General features: G+C 45.3%; 1 protein-coding gene across 1 annotated transcript in view; it reads right to left on the bottom strand.

The window, feature by feature from the left end:
* The window catches only part of Cplx2 (complexin 2), a 66,339-nt gene extending 54,271 nt beyond the window's left edge, over window positions 1–12,068 (bottom strand). Inside the window, exon 1 of the mRNA XM_015488443.2 lies at window positions 11,968–12,068. The gene's annotated coding sequence lies outside the window, so the exon portion shown is untranslated. The remainder of the gene's footprint in view (window positions 1–11,967) is intronic.
* Window positions 12,069–12,383: the final 315 nt, after the last annotated feature.

The raw sequence follows: 12,383 nt of genomic DNA, 5'->3' as shown, positions 1-12,383 counted from the left end.
AAGGAACATAGAGAAGGTGGCGAGATTTTGAAAGGAATGAATCATAATCAGAGAAATGTAAAAGTAGAAGAAAGATAACAATACAATTCCTTCCATTCCAGCCAAATGAATGGCATCTGGGCAATGAGTACACTGGAGAGCGAGCACATTCCTTCCCACAGTCAGCTCACATTTTATTGCATGGCCATGTTTCAAGGTCTAACTGAAAAAGTCAACTTCTCCAGGAAGCCACCAGCCATCCCCTCTCTTGATGCTTTGCAGACCCACTATAATCTCTTATAATATGGTCACTATCAGGCCCCCTTTCTCTTATTTTAGTGCATGACTCATCCCCCCTGCAGGGCAGCCCCTGCCTTCATCATCTTTGGTTGGATCCAAGCTTCTAATCCCATGCCTGGCACCCAGTAGGAGCTCAATGCATTTAAAAAGAAAAAAATATTTGAAGGAAACGATAAGAAGTCAATTTAGGATGTGAATGAGAGTGACAGGGAGATACAGAGGGGAAAGAGAGCTGGACACAGAGATAGAGACCAAGTCAGGGAAGTGGGAGGCCTGACAGGAGAGATCAGAGAATGAGTCTTGGGTGTGAAGATTCGAGAAGGTCTGCTGGACTTTTCTGGGGTGAAGTGTACCTCGCCCTAGCTATTTTGTGGCAGAACTATGTGGAAAGAATTCAATTTGCTCAGAATCCAATGGAGTTCAGGGGAAGGAACTCTAAGGGGTGGGTGAGGAGAGACTCTAGATTCAAGGAAGAGTTCCTGTAGTTCCTCTCCCTGCCACTGGGGTCGGGAGGTACAAGACAATCATGAGGAGCTGGTAAGACTCAGCAATGGAGGAGAGGAGGAGGAAAGTAGCTAGCTAATGGTGGTCGGGAGCAGCCAGGACCTTTAGGTGCTGCCCCCTCCTGGGACTTCCCCTCAGGGATCAATGGTGTGACCCTTTCCTTCAGGAACTGCCAGAAAGGATCCACTGTGAATTTCTCCACTCTGCTCTGGCTGACTGTCCCTCTCCATCACCACTTTCCCCTTTATCCTCTCCATGGTCCTGAGCACCATCCGGAGTTATCCTACTGCTGTGTCTGTCTGCTTGCTTACTGTCTGTCTCTCCCACTGCAGAGGCTACTCCATGACAGGGATTTTGGGGGTCTCCTGGTGCAGAGCATGGCACATGGAAATGCTCACTAAATGCTTAGCCAATTAGTGAATGGAAGGTCAGGCGGGAAGGCAGTGCATGCTGTGCGGGGTGGGGGTGGGGGTGGGTGTTGCTTGGAGGTAGCTTTGATGAAACACTTTACAAAGCAAGGCTCCCCAAATAAAGGCACCTGGGCTCCAAAATGAGAGCCCTTGAGAAGAGAAAGGCCCTATTGGGGCTAATTGTGTGGCTGTCAGCCAGAGTGCAGGCAGCTGCAAGGAGACAGAAGTCCCTGGGGAGGGATGTGGTTCCCGCTCCCACCACACCAGGGGCCTGCGGTAGGTAGGGTAGGTAGCCGCATGAGACAAAGGATGCTGACCCTGCTATGGGGCGGTGGGCGGGGGTCAGTGGATGCGGGGAGCAGGGAGGAGTCCTTCCCCACCAGTTCTAGATTGTTGAAGATGGGCAGAGATGAAGGTGTACCAAGTAAATAAGGACTGTCTTGTGCTGGGCACTTCATCTGTTTGGTCTCATGGATTTCTCTTCACAAGTCTCTGAGAAAAGGTTATTGAAACAGATGAAGAGCCTAAGGCTCAGGAAGGTAAAATGACCAGTCCAGGGCGTACAGTGAGCATGGCAGAGCCAGGACTAGATCCAGGTTGGCCTAACTCCTTCCTTTATACCACTGGGCGTCCAACGCAGTATCAGTTTGGGGGAGGCACTGGTCTCCCATGGCTGCTCCCCTCTGCCAGGACTTGGGGTGTGATAGGAGAGGGAAGAAGAAGAAAAAGGGGAAAGAGAGGGACAGTTTCCTTTTCTGCAAGCTATAAAGGGACACAAAGTGTCCTTGTAGCTGAGTTCTATTTCTTCCTGGGACTGTCTGTCCAGTCTGAGATTGGCAAGGAAATGATCTCAGGGCCCCCATTCTTGGGCTCCACTCCATTCTTGGCTCCAGCTGTGAGATCCCCTTTGTGAAATGTTGATAACAAATTTTGATCTCTCAAGGTGGCAGTGAGGATTTAAGAAGGCAGAGAGAGTGGATGAAGCCCAGTACCCAGGAGAGATGCTGTCGGTATTAGCCAGCTAGGGCATCTACTTCCATTATTCTCGTCACCTTTCTTGGTTGCCTGAAATGACCTTCTATAATGAAATGGAGACCTTGTCCTTTTCTTTTTAGACACTTAAATGACAGTTCATGAAAGAGGAGGTTCAATGGTCAGTAAGGATCTGAAAAGGAGTTTGCCTTCACTCGCCGTCAGGGAAAGGCAAATTATAACTATATAATCATTACATGTTTACCAAAATAGCTAAATGGAAAAGAGAGAAAATGCCAAGTGTTGGTGAGAAGTTGGAGCTACTGGAACTTTCACACTGTACAGGAGGGAGTGTACACTGGCACTATCGTTCAGGAAAAACATTTGACAGTACCTGCTGAGGCTGCAGCAGCATCCTCTGGGACATAGCAACTCCACTCCTTGGCATACACTCAACAGAAACATGTATATACATTCATCCAAAGACTCATGTAAGGATTTTTATAGGGGGATCTTTCCAAGAGCCTCCAGCTGAAAACAACCCAAATGTTCATCTACAGTAGAACCAATGAATACATTTTGGTAGGCTCACGCAGTGGGATATAATACAGCAATGAAAACGAATTTCAACCAAGTGCAACGACATGAGAGTCTTAAACATAACACTGAATGAAAGAAGTCAAATACTGAAGAGTTTAATTACCGCTTGATTTCATTTGCATGAAGTTCAAAAACAAGCCAACTAATCTATGAGGTTAGAAGTCGGGAGAGAAGTTCCTTTGGCAGGGAGAGGTAACCGGAAAAAAGGATAAAAGGAGGCTTTTCGTGGTGCTAGTAAACTTCTGTTTCTTAATCTGAGGTGAGTTACACAGGTACGTTCACTTTGTGAAAATTCATTAAGCTGTAAACTTATAGGAATACTTTATGAATGTGGATTATATTTTAAGAAATTTTTTCCCTAAAAACAAAACAAAAACAAAAGCAAAGAACTCTCTCTAGAGCTCTCTTCTAACTTAGAACAGGTTCCTAGCTTAAACTGTCATTTAAGGCCCTATACTGTCATCTGAGGCCCACCTGTCATGTCTCCCCATCTCAAGCAGCAGAAGATAGGGGTAGGTCTTTCACATAGCAGGCTGTTTGTTACCTTGGTGCCTTTGCCCATGACAAATTCTGCCCAGCATTCCCTCTCTCCTTATCCTCATCCTTTCCTGAATACCCTCCAGTTGGGTTCAGTACCCTTCAACTGAGCTCTTGTGGGACCCATCACAGACTTTATCTCAATGAATCTTATGGTTTTAATACCATCTAGGCATGGTGGTGCACGCCTGTAATCTCAATAGCTTGGGAGGCTGAGGCAGGAGGATCACGAGTTTAAAGCCAGCCTTAGCAAGGCACTAAGAAACTCAGTGAGACCTTGTCTCTAAATAAAATACAAAATAGGATTGGGGATGTGGCTCAGTGGTTGAGTGCCCCTGAGTTTAATCCCTGGCACCAAAAAAAGGCAAAAACCACAAACCAATATCTACTTACCTACCACTCCCCTAAGATCAGGGACAGCAACTGATTTGATTCTTTGTCCTCTATGCTCTGTAGGAAACCTGGCATGGTGGACCAACAGTGAATGTTTGCAGAATGAATGAAGGAAAACTCATTCTTATTTTAGATTCCTATGTGCCCCTCTAAAGCTCCCCATATTTACTCTGAGGCTGAACCTACACCATTGTCTTGTGACATGTCTTCTAGAGATTTCTCTGGGATAAATGACCCTAGTCTTGGTCCTGTCTCCTACAAAATGGCTTTCCCTGTTTCCTCCTTATGAACCACAAATGGACACACATTCCTTTACCTCCATCCCCTCACCTGCTTCATCCTGACCACTCTGTTCCCAAAGACAACACCTGGAAGCCAAGCTGGTTGGCCAACCAGAGTGTGGAGGGGAGTCAGGCCAAGATCCTTTCCCTCAAACCTTAGTCCCTAAAGACACCAGAACCTAGAGACATCATGAACACAGGATGCTTGAGGGGGCTGTGAACTTCTTATCATCAGAGATATACAAATGAGAATGATGATTGCCAATAGTCAGGGAACGCACCTGCTGGGAGGTTAGATGAAGTCCCTCCAACATCAACGGGGAAAGGGAAGAAAAATAATATCAGTTGAGGTCCTACTGTGCTCCACGACCTTTAAATGTGTAATCTCATGACTTTGCACAATTGTCCTGGGAGGAAGATGTCATTGTTCAATTTTTGAGATGATTAAACCAAAAGTCAGAGAGGTGAAGAGTTTTGCTAAGAATTTGTCTTACTAGGAACTTGTCTCCAGGCTTGCCTTTTTTTCTAAAGTATGTCTAAGATCCAGTGGTTCTATCCCAGGAGACTATTGCATCTTGCCCAGCCTGATGAAGGCATTGGAAAATGTCTTGGAGCTCCCTGGAGTGGGGCTCATTGACTTGCTGTTTGACAAATCTGGTCTGGCCAAAGCAGACAGTGCAGTAAGGGTCAGGATCCCTGAGTACATTGGCATCTGATCACAGAAGAGAAGCTCGGTGGACAGTTGCAGTCACCTCTGGGTCATCGTGGATCTCAAATAAGATGCCAAAGGCGCCAGCGGCAATTTCACTGTGAAGGGTTTGCTCAGTGGCATTTGACCTCTATTTTCCATCAACTTGATTTTCTTTTCCTAGTGTTTACTGATTAGAAAAGTAAGGTAAGGCAGACATCCTGGGTAAATGAAATTCTTTCTCCACTCTTCTCAGTTTTCAGGATATATTGAGCTACACATGCAGATTGGCCATTGCTGCCTGTGAACTCTGGGCTTGACAGCCTGGATTCGGGAGCATGATTCACCTCTTGGGTGTTTCAGTGGAGTTGTAGTGGATGAACAGAAGATAGTCCCGGGGCTTACAAACTGGCAGTGTGTGCTGTTCAGTAAGCACAATCTGGATTTGGGGCTTTACTTACAACAAATCAGGATCTCCATCAGTTCTGGGGTTGCATGCTTTTGTGGTAACAATCGACTGGAGCTGGTGGTGGCTGCTGTGTAGACAGGCACCCATAGACCAGGTTCCTGTGGTGGTTTTGCTCCCTGCCTACTTGGAGGATGGCGGGGTTGGTAATCACTGACTGAGTTACTTCTCTTTAGACTTTCTTGGCCCAGCAGATTTTTTTCAGCCATGAGACCAAAGACCAGGCTTGTCCAGCTTGTCCTCCCTCCGACTGGGGCTCCCAGAGCATCAGGGGGGTCCAGAAGCCCCTCACTGGAAGCCTGAAGAGGCCCTGCCCCAGTAGAGCTTAGCACTGGCCCCAGTCAGCAAAGGTAAGAAAGGAGGCCGAGGGAGTGAGGCCAGGGAACCATGTAGCCTGGGAGTCCTTTGGCCCCTTAGAGTAGACTTTTGCTGGTTTAGGTTACCTAGAATCCATTCCTTCTCCTTTGGGTCACAGCCCCTTGATTTTGTTTTTGGCAATCATCCCTTCCTCAGGTTCAATCACAGAAGCAGTCTAATCAAGTTTTCATGCTTTCTGTGCCCAAGAGGAGCACTCGAGGCCAGGCCCACTGGACTGTCTCCTGGGGCCAGGAATCCCGAGCAGAGTGATACAAGCAGGAAAAAGCCCAGTCATGGAGGATCCATCCTACAGAGGACCTCAGAATCATTGGCTCCAGTTCTGGCTCCAGCCCTTACTACTCTTTGGTTCCTGTCCTTTCCTGAGCCTGGTGGCCAGCCTTCCCTTTGATTCTGGGTACTAGCGATGACCACCTCCATCCCAACTCACTTTATTGTTTGAATATGGCCGAGTTGGTTTCTGATGCTTATTACCAACGTAGCTCAACTCAAAGGCAGCTCCTCTCAAAGGCACTGATTTCTCTGAATGCCAAGCTGGCTCTCAGCTCCTTCTCCCTTCTCTTCTGGAACCATTGGATAATCCTTTTCAGGTTCTGCCTTGCTAGAGGCCTGGGATCTGTTAGACTGAACTTCTGATGATAGTCATGGTCCTACTGGCCACCAAGGTAAGGGGCCGTCCTGGTTCTTGAGCTCCTGGCTCTGGGTTACTTCCCTAGCAATCTTGCTCCTTCTTAGGATAAAGTTTGCCCTCTCCAGGATAAAGTTTGCCTTGAATGTTGCAATGGGACCTGAGACATCCCTGCTTATCTACCTTTATTTTATTTTCCTTGTGTACATTTTGCTTAGAATATTATTCACTTTGTACTCACTAAGAGTGAGAAATTCTTTTTTTTTAGCCTTTAATACATATATTTTAAAAGGGAATACAAGATCATTCTCAAAACACGAAACCAGGACAGATGCTACTCAACTTATAGAGATGCATGGATCCACCTGACCTACAGAACACCCTAGATTGGTAATGCAGGGTGCTGCAGAGGTTGTTTCCTCTCATGATCAAATGACTGATTGGGAGTCGTGATTGCTGCCGCTGCCAAGCATTTCTAGAGAGATCATTAACCAGTATTTCTAGAGAGAGGATCTTAACCACATATCATTAGCCTGGCAAAAGATCCAAATTTAAAAATTTTTACTTTTTCTTTTGGCCTTTCTTTTGTGTGTGTACATGTGTGCACGCATGCTAGAGATCAACCCCAGGGCCTCCTGAATGCTTGGCAAGTGCTCGACCATTGGCCCACATCCTCAGCTCTCTCCCAGTAGTATTTTTTTTTTTTTTTTTTTTTTTGGTACCAGGGATTGAACTCAGGAGCATTCAACCACTGAGCCACATCTCGAGCCCTATTTTATATTTTATTTAGTGACAGGGTCTCACTGAGTTGCTTAGAGCCTCAATAAGTTGCTGAGACTGGCTTTGAACTCACAATCCTCCTGTCTTAGCCTCCCAAACTGTTGGGATTACAAGCATGCGCTGTTGCACCCAGCCCCTCTCCCAGTAGTTTTAACTAGTACCTGAATAACTCTTAAAACTGTCCATTGACCACTGATGGTTTGTACCTCCTTTGTGAAAAATGTTGCTTTGGTGGCCTCTGCCTGCTCTAAGAGTATTTGGCTAGCTACTTGACCAGATTTGACCCCTACTTCCTTCCTGAACTTGGCCCCCTGCTCCCTGCCCCATGCCTACTTTCATTCTGTATTTTAGGCCAACCAGGGCAGGACATCTGCTTTGCCCTAAATGAGTCTGGTTCTAGGCCCAGATTTCTCAGGAAGTTAAAGTGAAGAGAAGGATAAAAGGATTACCTTTTTTTTTTGGGGGGGGGGTACAGGGGATTGAACCCAGTGGGGCTTAACCACTGAGCCATAACCCACCCCTTTTTTATATTTTATTTTGAGATAGGGTCTCACTAAGTTGCTGAGGCTAGCTTTGCTTTTCCTGCCTCAGCCTCCTGAGCTGCTGGAATTATAGGTGAGTACCACCATGCCCAAATATTAGAGAACTAACATTTTTGAGACCTGCCTGAGTGGCAGTCACTATGGTGGTTTACACAAGTTATCTGAATTTTCCCCAAACTGCAATCAACTGCAATTATTAATGTACCACCTTTATGATTTTTGCCCAATAGGTCCTATTCACTGATTTAGAATTTCTCTTCAAATTGATTTCCTTTTTTAAAAAAATGCATGATTTTATTTCAAAGGAAAAGCTATATTATTTCCATAAATCAGAGTTTGATGTATTTCTAACATGCAACAGTTGTGAGCTATTAAATAATAAATGTTCCTCTGTATACCACCTCCTAAAATCATCTTATACAACATTAATCACATATGTGCCAGCCTCTGGGAAATACTGTGGCATCTTAGCTAATGCTCACACATCCCTGGGAGGATTGCTTAGGGAAGAGAAGGTAGATGCTGAATGTAGATGTCTGAAGTTCCACTGGTAGAAAGGGATGGGGCTGAGATTTGAATCCAGACAGTCTACTTCTAAATGCTTAGGCTCTTTCAACACCAGTGCCTTCCAAATGCTATTTTTTAAATCCAAAGAATCATTTAAAGATAAAATTGTGTGTGGAAATCCAATATATAAAACAAATAAAAGAAGAGCTTTTGTGATTGAAGTGGGGCTCAGGAATCCAGTGCTGCTTCTTTGGGACCTTTCCCCCAACCCCCCAATCCATCTTCTTAATGGTTCTTGAGAACATTTCTTAGAAGCTTGGGACTCTGAGGAACATAATTTTAAACCCAAATTCCACTACCCAGTCCCTTGGCACTATTTAGTTCAGTTTTCCCTGTGAGCCAAACTCCTGAGGGGCAACTTCTGGGTCTATGCTGTCTTTCTTGGCTGGGCATCTCTAGTTTTGAATCTTGGCCATCTTGCTATCTTGAAATTTTCCATCTTGCCATCTTGAAATATTCCACTGGATTTTTTAAGCTTCACTCTGACCTAATTATTCATTCATCAAACACTGATGTCTAAACAGTACCCAGGTTTTTAGAGGGCACAAAGGGGAGACTGAGAGGAAAAGAATATGTTTTCTTTGATGGTCCCAAGATCAATGTGCGAGAGACAAACACAGACATGGCCAAGTACAGCATTGAAAACCTCCCTGCTCACCTAAAATTAATTTGTTGGCTCTGTTACTTTCTGTCCCAGGTGTCTGGTTGCATTCTGTGATGGGCAGTGATAGGGCTGGTGAAGGGGCCCCAGTGATGCAGTCTCCCCTCCCTTTCACATGGTGATGCCAGGGTCTTCCCTGATTCCCTGCTGGAGTTCCTAGGTCACTCCTGCCTTCAGCAAAAAATGCCTGATATAAATTTGGTGTTAGATCATACCTTGTTCAGACCCCTGAATCCTCATTCCAAAAGGACCAATTCACAACTGCCCCAGCATCTGCAATAGGGAACTCTGCCTAACTCCTGGCCTCAGCCTGACTTTTCTTCTCATCATTGAGACTATTTGACTCCCTAACCTCCCACTGGGGTATGTACTAAGGAAGAGGGGATCCTTTGGCCTTAAAAATATGGAAACATCCTGGCAGAATTTCTGTATGTTTTTAAGTTTCCTAAAGGATATTCTGCATGGGGTGTCCCCTCACCATGTCAAGGCTGCTATCCTTTGAGTTCTAGCTATAATCTTGATCCTCTCTAAGTCGCTTCCATCTTTGGAAGATTCCCCAAATGTTTTCAATGAGACCCTTGGGGTCTCCTTTGTACTATAGTACTGGGTCTTAGCTAAGCCCAAGTTCCAGGAAGTTTCTTTCTTGGTAGATCTGAGAGTTGGGTTCATTCCCTAAATGCAAAAATACTCAAGTCAATTCGAGCCAGGTCCATTAGATCAACTCTACCCAGGCCAAAGCAAGCCAGTCAGCTCAGCTCAATGCACACATACTGTACTCCTCTGCTTCTTTCCTATCACCCTTAGTCAGGCTCTAGTTTGGAGACAGGTAGAATCTAGCCATTAACAAAACACACTTATGGCTCTCAAGGAGTGTCTTTGTTTTGAACTTAGATTCCAGACTCAAACTTTTCCTTCAGCTGTGGGAACCCTCTGCACAAGGGGAAAGGATTCCTCTTTTCTAGACTGCAAACAGCCAAACTAGCCTGATCTCTCAGAACTGCTACCGGAGACTTGCCAAGCCACCCTCTTGGTGTTGTACGACCCTAAGATCCTCAGATCACAGAGTCAATTGTCCCCTTTCCTTTTAGAATCTGGTTCATATGGGTCTGGGTTTATTGATTTAATAAAATAAACAAAACTTGCACTAAGCACTTACCGTGTGCCAGACACCTTATAAAGGTTATTTCATTTAATTCTGTGAAAATTAGATTGCACAGGTTTCTGTGCAATCAGTGTGGATGCAGAACCAGTTAAGTGACCACCCAGACTTTAACCCAATTTCAAAGCCTGTACTCATTTGCATCACATCTCAGTGTCTCTTAGAGCATTGAAAAGAATCTATCATAAAGGGTAGAGAGATCACTAAATACTTAAACAAACACATTGTGTATGGAGGGAAAGAGTGGATTAATTAATATTTTATGTAAGGCCGAATCCCACCTGACTGGTTTATTAGAATCCTTTGAGAAGTGAACTATATAGGGAGATAAAGGGTGACTTTCACAAAAAGCCTTTGTCAAGCTTCTATCCCAAAGCCTATTAATAAAATTGATTCATTATAGAATTGGGCAGAGGTGGGTGGTAAGTGGGAGGGAGTCTATTTTTGCATGGATAGAGAACTGGCTTAGAGACAAGAAAGAGGGTGGAGATAAATGGGTGCTTTTTCAAATGAAGAACTAGGGATCCCCAGGAATTGATTCTGAGTTTGGTTTTATATAATGCTCAGTACTCATGCATTGAGCACCCAGTGTATACAGGCCCTGCACTAAACAGGGGGGGTTACCCAAAACCAGCAGGACCTAGCTCCTGTCCTGAAGAAGCCTAAGGAAGAAAGTGCTCAGTGACATCTCCAAGTTTGCAGAGGACAGGAAACTCCTCAAAGGAATGAAGTGCCAAGACATTGGAGATAAAATTGAAAAGGTGGCTGAGGGAGTGGAAAAATCCCCAGACCAACAATCAGCTTCGAGGTCTACTATCAGCTCTGTTGCTGACACGTTGTGTGACACTGCACAAGTCTCTTCCCTCTGGGTTTCAGTTCTCTCTCCTACAGCAATGAAGGGATTGGATTAGTTCACCTGTAATGCTGGGGAGCTTGGAATGAAGGACAATGACTTGAAGAAGGAGAACTGGTTATGAGAAAGTCTCTATTTCTTGCACCCAAAATATTCTCTTCTGTCCTGCACCGTGATGGGGGACCACTCTCTCTCCCTCCCTCTTTCCATTTGTGAAAAGTAATGACAAGGCAGAGAGCCGTGAGGTCTGTGAGGCTGGGGCTCCGAGCCCAGCCTGGAATCCCTCAGTGGCATTCTCTGCAAATGACTCAGCATCATAAATAGCTCCCATCTGGATGAGCAATGATATCTATAGCGATCGAGCGATCTCTATATCCACACACACTCTCTCTGTGCAAATATGTGGCTCACTGTATGCTAAATATGAGGTGGCCTGGAGTCGTTCCTCCTCTTAAAAGACTATTTGGTATGAAACTCAAGACTGTTTATTTAAAGAAACAAGTTTACAACTAGGCACATTGGATTACTGGTAGTGGGTGGTGGGGAAGAGATGATGTGGATGGAGGGATGCTAGATATGATCTCAGCTTGGCCAGCCACCCAGAAGAGGAGCTAAGGTTGACTACTCCACCTTTGTCCTTCTGTCCACAGCAGAAGGGGCTAATGGACACCATACCCAAGATGCTTGAGATCCTTGGATGGGGTGGGAGTAGAGGTGGGGGTGTTGAGCTCATTAGAGCAAAAAGAGGTGATTCAGCAGAAAGAGCATAGGACCTGGCGATGACAGGTAAGACAAGTTCTAGCTCAGCCCTGCCCTGCTATTCGTCTTGGGCAATTCATCAATTAGCTCATTCATTCATCAAACAGATACCAAGAACCTACAAAGTGCACAGGACAAGAAAAAATAGGTCAATATTCAGCCTTACCATCTATATACATTTGGGCAAGTTGTTTCCCCCTCTGAGTTTCAATCTCCTCATCTGTAACTGGGGATAATAATATCCACCTCATTTTGCGGGGTGGAGGGCAGCTCAGAATAAGACAATTCATGAAAAGCGCTTCTCTGTCGTAAACGACTCTTCAGATGCAATCTAACACCATTCTGCCATATTGCCTAGTTGATCCATCTCATTCCAACTTAAGGAGTGTTCTTGGTGAACTCAGAGGGGGAATGTCATCATGACCCTCTTTATCAGAACCCCAAGGCTGGGGATGGGTGCAGCGGTGCTTTCTGAATACCACCCATGGGTGTGACCCAGGGCAGTACCCTTACCTTTGCTTCCTGGCTAAGCTGGGATGCAGGAGCTTTCAGTCAGTGAGCAGAGCAGAAAGCATGTCAGAGATGCCCAACTTCCTAGAGGAAGAGAGAATTTTGAAGGTGAAGAGAGAGCTCATGGGGTAGGCAACTTCCCGAATGCACATGGAACCCCAGGAGCAAATGAAGTGTCTCTGAAGGCCACTACTGCTTCTGTTAGTTGTATCAAATGACTGGGCAGGATGGGGCTGTGTCAGGCATCAGCCCCAACTGCTGATCCACTTCACTAACCTGATAGCAGCTGCCTACCTGACCCATTGGTTGAGGCAATACTTGGATTATATGCTGGCTACAATGTTTTATGACATAAACATATTGTTTTATGACATGATTCCTCATCTGTAAAATGGGACTGCTGCTTCTCTGTCACTCTC

The sequence above is a fragment of the Marmota marmota genome, unplaced genomic scaffold (genome assembly GCF_001458135.2).
Source record: "Marmota marmota marmota unplaced genomic scaffold, marMar, whole genome shotgun sequence".
Lineage (NCBI taxonomy): Eukaryota > Metazoa > Chordata > Mammalia > Rodentia > Sciuridae > Marmota > Marmota marmota.
This window is presented reverse-complemented; position numbering and strand designations above follow the sequence as displayed.